Genomic DNA, 6,421 nt, shown 5'->3' with positions numbered 1-6,421 from the left:
CTCTCCCTCTCTCTCTTTCTCCCTTCCTCTCTCCCCCTCTCTCCTTCTCTCCTACTCTGTCTATTAGAGCACTCCAAGCTGCAGGAGGACTGAGATGAGGATGGAGGGGCACAGTGAGCTCCCTCCCATGGGTGGTTACTCTGTCTTTATCCTCAAAGGGAAGCTCCTTTCCACACAAAGCCCCATGTATTGACCTTACAACATGATGAAAAACCTCCATACACCTCAACTAGGAAAGTGCTTTCGGTATACCACGTTATGCCATAATCAATTTGATTGTTTATGGCATAACACTGTCTGCTATTTATTGACATGTTCTGCTAACTCACTGTTAACTCACTACTCCAAGTTCTGGAGCCTCCAGCGACGGTTCCCAGTCCGGAGCCTCCGGGGACGATCTACGGTCCAGAGTCCCCGGCGATGATCCACGGTTCGATTCCTCCGGCGATGACTCACGGTCCGGCGCTTCCAGCGACAATCCCCGCACCAGAGGCGCCCCCGAGGTTGGCGGAGCCACGAGCAGAGCGGGTTCTACGTCCCGAACCGGAGCCGCCACCAAGGCTAGATGCCCACCGGGACCCTCCCCCATAGAGTCAGGTTTTGCGGCCGGGGTCCGCACCTTTGGGGGGGGGGTACTGTCACACCCTGACTTTAGAGAGCCTTTTTATTCTCTATTTGGTTAGGTCAGGGTGTGACTAGGGTGGGAAATCTATGGTTTCTATTTCTTTGTTGGCCGGGTATGGTTCCCAATCAGAGGCAGCTGTCTATCGTTGTCTCTGATTGGGGATCATACTTAGGCTGCCTTTTCCCACCTGTAGTTTGTGGGATCTTGTTTTGGTACTGTGCAGTTTCGCCCTACTATACTTTACATTTCGTTGGTATTTGTTGTTTTTTCGGTGTTCATTGAATAAAGTAAGATGAACGCCTAACACGCTGCACCTTGGTCCGATCCTTCCATCGACGAGCGTAACACCTATTACATTCATGTATGGGCTATAGTATTTGAATAGCCATTCTGGTCTAAATTCTTCTTCCAGTCCTCTTGTGTATTTCAAGTTCTCAACCACATTCAGAGGACTGACGTGGACCAGAAAACCACCCAGCTAGCACATAATGTTCTGAGAACCATATGTTTCTTAGAACTCAGTGAGAGTGTGTTTGTCTTATGGTTATTTTGCATACAACTTTCTGGAAATGGTGCAGGAAAGTTGCTTGACTTTGGAACATTCTCAGCACATGTAGCTCTTTCCTACAGTCAAATGACCAAATCGCCTTCTAGTGGCCTCATGGGTGGACTGTTATTAATATTTTTCATAATTAATCAACTTTATTATTTTATTTATTTTTTATCCGGTGTTTCTATGTCAAACAGTTTTGCTATATTTCAGTCTGCTGTGATGTACTTCAAGTGTAACATTGGGATTCAAATTCTAAATGTAAGACATTTCAACTATATCTGACATGGTACAGGTGTCTTCTTTTGTTTAAAACCATAACCATGTGTGTTAAAAGTCTTCTTGAAAGATTTAAGGAAGTTACTCAAAAACCTCCAAATAACCTATCATTTCTGTTCTGAGAGCGTTTGATTTGATTTGATTTAATAAAACCTCCCAGGAAATATTTCAAGAAACCAGAGTAAAACGTTTTCAGAACCTCCATGAACCTAAAAAAATTTATGTTCTCAGAACATTTAAAAAAACATTTTGTTTTACAGGTCACGAAACGTATGACTTCTTTCCCACAACCAATGTGAAACCAAAAATATACATTCCCACAACTTCCAACGAACCAAATGTGCTAGATGGGAAAGGTGGCCACAACAGTGGAAACTACTGAATGGTCTGGAATCACGATGGAACCACAGCAACTGTCAGGATTGTATATCAAAACGGTGGGTCAATTTCCTTAGGTCAAAGGCAACTTATCACCATTACTGTTTGGAAGATCAGAAGTGGACATGCAATGACTATCATTGGTATCAGTATGAAATAAATAAGTATATAAAACCCCTAAGATACATAGCTAATTATCTCAAAGCATGTTCTAGGTTCAAAAGGCATGTGTTATCAGAGCCATTTAGATGTCATACAATTCCACTGTTCAGTCAGCCCACCATCTTGTGCTTTTCTCTGTTGCGTTGCCATCTGGTGGTTGTAAATAACCACTGCAGCTTGACAATCCACTACAAATTATTACCAGTTTATAAACATTAACAATACTTCATGTTCTGTCAACACATATAAATATCTTACAGCTAGATCAAATGGTTCAATTGTATGTACTCTATTTAACATAGTGTTAAATGTGGTTATGTTTTTTACTCATACCCATATTTGATTATCCTCAAAAGGGCCCCATACTAAACCTTGAACGCAAATGTCTTTGTGTGTGCAGACGTGTGTATTTTATCAGGAACAATCAGTCCCATCTATTTTTAAATGTGGGCTTGCAGCAGAGTGGTTTTCTGAGATGCGTTGAGGCATGGAGTCTCAAACCTCCACACACAATAAGGCCAGTCGGACAGGCTTTTTCCACTACAGTTTAACTGCTGCCTGATATACCTGCTAAACCTCATATCCCTCAGCAAACACACACACACACACACACACACACACACACACACACACACACACACACACACACACACACACACACACACACACACACACACACACACACACACACACACACACACACACACACACACACACACACACACACACACACACACACACACACACACACACACACACACACACTTCGATGTGAATCTACCACACCACTGAATATAGCACAACAGGAGGAGGCCTAGTTGTGATAGTACATGTAACCGTTGGGACAGTTGATGATTGATGTCCACACACAGAGAGCTGGATGGGCAGACATACTGCAGTATATTCAGTCGGGAGTACATCAGTACCACTGTGTTGGTGTCAAACTGCAGCCCAGTAGCGCAGAGAGGACTGGAGGCCCCTTTGAGCTAGCTCCATCTCACCTGGTTAGATCAAACCAGTACTCAGTCCAATCAAATCAAATCAAATTGCATTTGTCACATGCGCCGAATACAACAGGTGTAGTAGACCTTACCGTTAAATGTTAACTTACAAGCCCTTAACCAACAATGCAGTTCAAGAAATAGAGTTAAGAAAATACTTGCTAAATAAACTAAAGTAAAAAATTAAATCAAAAGTAACACAATAAGATTACATAACAATAATGAGGCTATGTACAGGGGGTACCTGTACCGAGTCAATATGCAGGGGAACAGGTTAGTCGAGGTCATTTGTACATGTAGGTAGGGGTAAAGGGACTATGCATGGATAATAAACAGCCCGGGTAGCCATTTGATTAGTTGTTCAGCAGTCTTATGGCTTGGGGGTAGAAGCTGTTAAGGAGCCTTTTGGACTTTGACTTGGAGGTGCGGTAGCGCTAGCCGTGCGGTAGCAGAGAGAACAGTCTAGGACTGGAGCCTTTGGCTATTTCTCGGGCCTTCCTTTGACACCGCCTAGTATATAGGTCCTGGATGGCAGGAAGCTTGGCCCCAGCGATGTATTGGGCCGTATGCACTACCCTCTGTAGTGGCTTACTGTCAGATGCCGAGCAGGTGCCATACCAGGCAGTGATGCAACCGGTCAGGATGCTCTCAATGGTGCAGCTGTAGATCTGCTTGGTCACGCAGTCGTGGGTGAACAGGAAGTACAGGAGGGGACTGAGCACACACCCCTGTGGAGACCCTGTGTTGAGGATCAGCATGGTGGATGTGTTGTTACCTATCCTTACCACCTTGGGGCGGCCCATCAGGAAGTCAAGGATCCAGTTGCAGAGAAAGGTGTTTAGTCCCAGGGTCCTTAGCTTATTGATGAGCTTTGAGGGCACTATGGTGTTGAATGCTGAGCTGTAGTCAATGAACAGCATTCTCATATAGATGTTCCTTTTGTCCAGGTGGGAAAGGGCAGTGTGGAGTGCGATTGAGATGACATCATCTTTGGATCTGTTGAGGTGGTTGGCGAATTGGAGTGGGTCTAGTTTCTGGGATGATGGTGTTGATGTGAGTCATGACCAGCCTTTCAAAGTACTTCATGGCTACCGACATTTAAAAAATGTACCATTATCTAACCAGGTAAGCTAGTTGAGAACAAGTTCTCATTTACAACTGCGACCTGGCCAAGATAAAGCAAAGCAGTGCGACAGAAACACAACACAGAGTTACACATGGAATAAACAAGCATACAGTCAATAACACAATAGAAAAAAAATAAAGTCTATATACAGTGTGTACAAATGGCATGAGGAGGTAGGCTATAAATAGGCCATAGTAGCAAGCAAAGTAATTACAATTTAGCAGATTAACACTGGAGTGATAGATGAGCAGATGATGGTGTGTAAGTAGTGATACTCGTGTGCAAAAAAGCAGCAAAGTAAATAAAAACATTATGGGGATGAGGTAGGTAGATTGTGTGGCCTATTTACAGATGAACTAAGTACAGCTGCAGCGATCAGTTAGCTGCTCAGATAGCTGATGTTTAAAGTTAGTGAGGGAAAGGTAAGTCTCCAGCTTCAGCGATTTTTGCAATTCGTTCCACTCACTGGCAGCAGAGAACTGGAAGGAAAGACGGCCAAAGGTGGTGTTGGCTTTGGGGATGACCAGTGTGATATACCTGCTGGAGCGTGTACTACGGGTGGGTGTTGTTATCATGACCAGTGAGCTGAGATAAGGCGGAGCTTTACCTAGCAGAGACTTATAGATGACCTGGAGCAGGTGGGTCTGGCGACGAATGTAGCGAGGGCCATCCGGCTAGAGCATACAGGTCGCAGTGGTGGGTGGCGCTTTGGTAACAAAACGGATGGCACTGTGACAGACTACATCCAATTTGCTGAGAAGAGTATTGGAAGCTATTTTGTAGATGTTATCGCCAAAGTCGAGGATCGGTAGGATAGTCAGTTTTACTAGGGTAAGTTTGCCGGCGTGAGTGAAGGAGGCTTTGTTTTGCGAAATAGAAAGCCGATTCTAGATTGGATTTTGGATTGGAGATGTTTGATATGAGTCTGGAAGGAGAGTTTACAGTCTAGCCAGACACCTAGGTATTTGTAGACATGAGTGCTACGGGGCAGTAGTCATTTAGGCAGATTACCTTCACATTCTTGCACAGAGGGACTATGGTGATCTGCTTGAAACATGTAGGTATTATGGCCTTGTGAATGTTAACCTGTTTAAAGGTCTTGTAGATCCTTTGCGTTGGACTCATCAAAGAAAATGTCTTCGTCCAGTTCGAGGTGAGCAATTACTGTTCTGATGTCCAGAAGCTCTTTTCGGTCATAAGTGATGGTAGCAGCAACATTAAGTACAAAATAAAACTAACAAAATAGCACAGTTGGTTAGGAGCCCGTTAAAAGCGCAGCCATCTCATCCGGTGCCATTAGAAAAACTTCCACATGTGCTCAAAAGCAGTGCAATACCCTGACCCGAATTACAGACTTGTAATCCTTCACACACTGTGAGATCAAACTATAATCTCTGTGGCCCTTTACAAACTACTGGATGTGATATGTACCGATGGGTGAGTGGATTAGTGTGGGAGAACTCTACTTTTCTCTTTGAAGAGTCTACCAGCCAGGGAATACCATCCAGGCTCTGACCAACCTCTGCTCTAAGTCAACCTGTCACCCTGTCACCCAGTCACACTGCATCTGAGGCAGGAGGTGACACTTGTGAGCTAAATGAGGCAGTGAAACTTCCTGTGTAGAGTGGTTAGCACCTTAGCCGACAGGAGAGGAGCAGGAATCATGCAAAGACAACAATATTTCAAAAGGGCCTTTCGACCAAGATGGTGAACATGAAGACATAATTTGGTTTGAAATAGAACAACGTCTTGTCATTCACATTACATTATGTTAAATTGTCAAAATGCACATGCACACACTTCTGACAGCTCGAAACAGAAAGCAAAAGAAACAAGGCCGAAAAGGTTTTTTTTTTTTCAAAAGTATTTTTTTGATCAACTCTTTAATTAGCCATGTAAGATGAGGTGTCATAACCTGTCAAACAATACTTGATGTGTACTAGTTTACAGGACACCACAATGAACCACTTTCTGGAAGTACTGTATATGGATGCAACACCCTGTATCTGTTAGCTGTGATAAGATGGGGGTTGGGAGGATGAAGCGGTGAGATGGACAGGGTTCTGCTACTTATATATATATATGCCATTTAGCAGACGCTTTTATCCAAAGCGACTTACAGTCATGTGTGCATACATTCTACGTATGGGTGGTCCCGGGAATCGAACCCACTACCCTGGCGTCACAAGCGCCATGCTCTACCAACTGAGCTACAGCCTATAGATATGCTAGCTAGCGTGTCGCTTTGTTGACATACTGTAGGCCTATGTATGCAGAGGAGGAAAATCCCATGCAAGCAT

Source organism: Oncorhynchus keta, chromosome 26 (assembly GCF_023373465.1).
Source record: "Oncorhynchus keta strain PuntledgeMale-10-30-2019 chromosome 26, Oket_V2, whole genome shotgun sequence".
Classification (NCBI taxonomy): Eukaryota; Metazoa; Chordata; class Actinopteri; order Salmoniformes; family Salmonidae; genus Oncorhynchus; species Oncorhynchus keta.
This window is presented reverse-complemented; position numbering follows the sequence as displayed.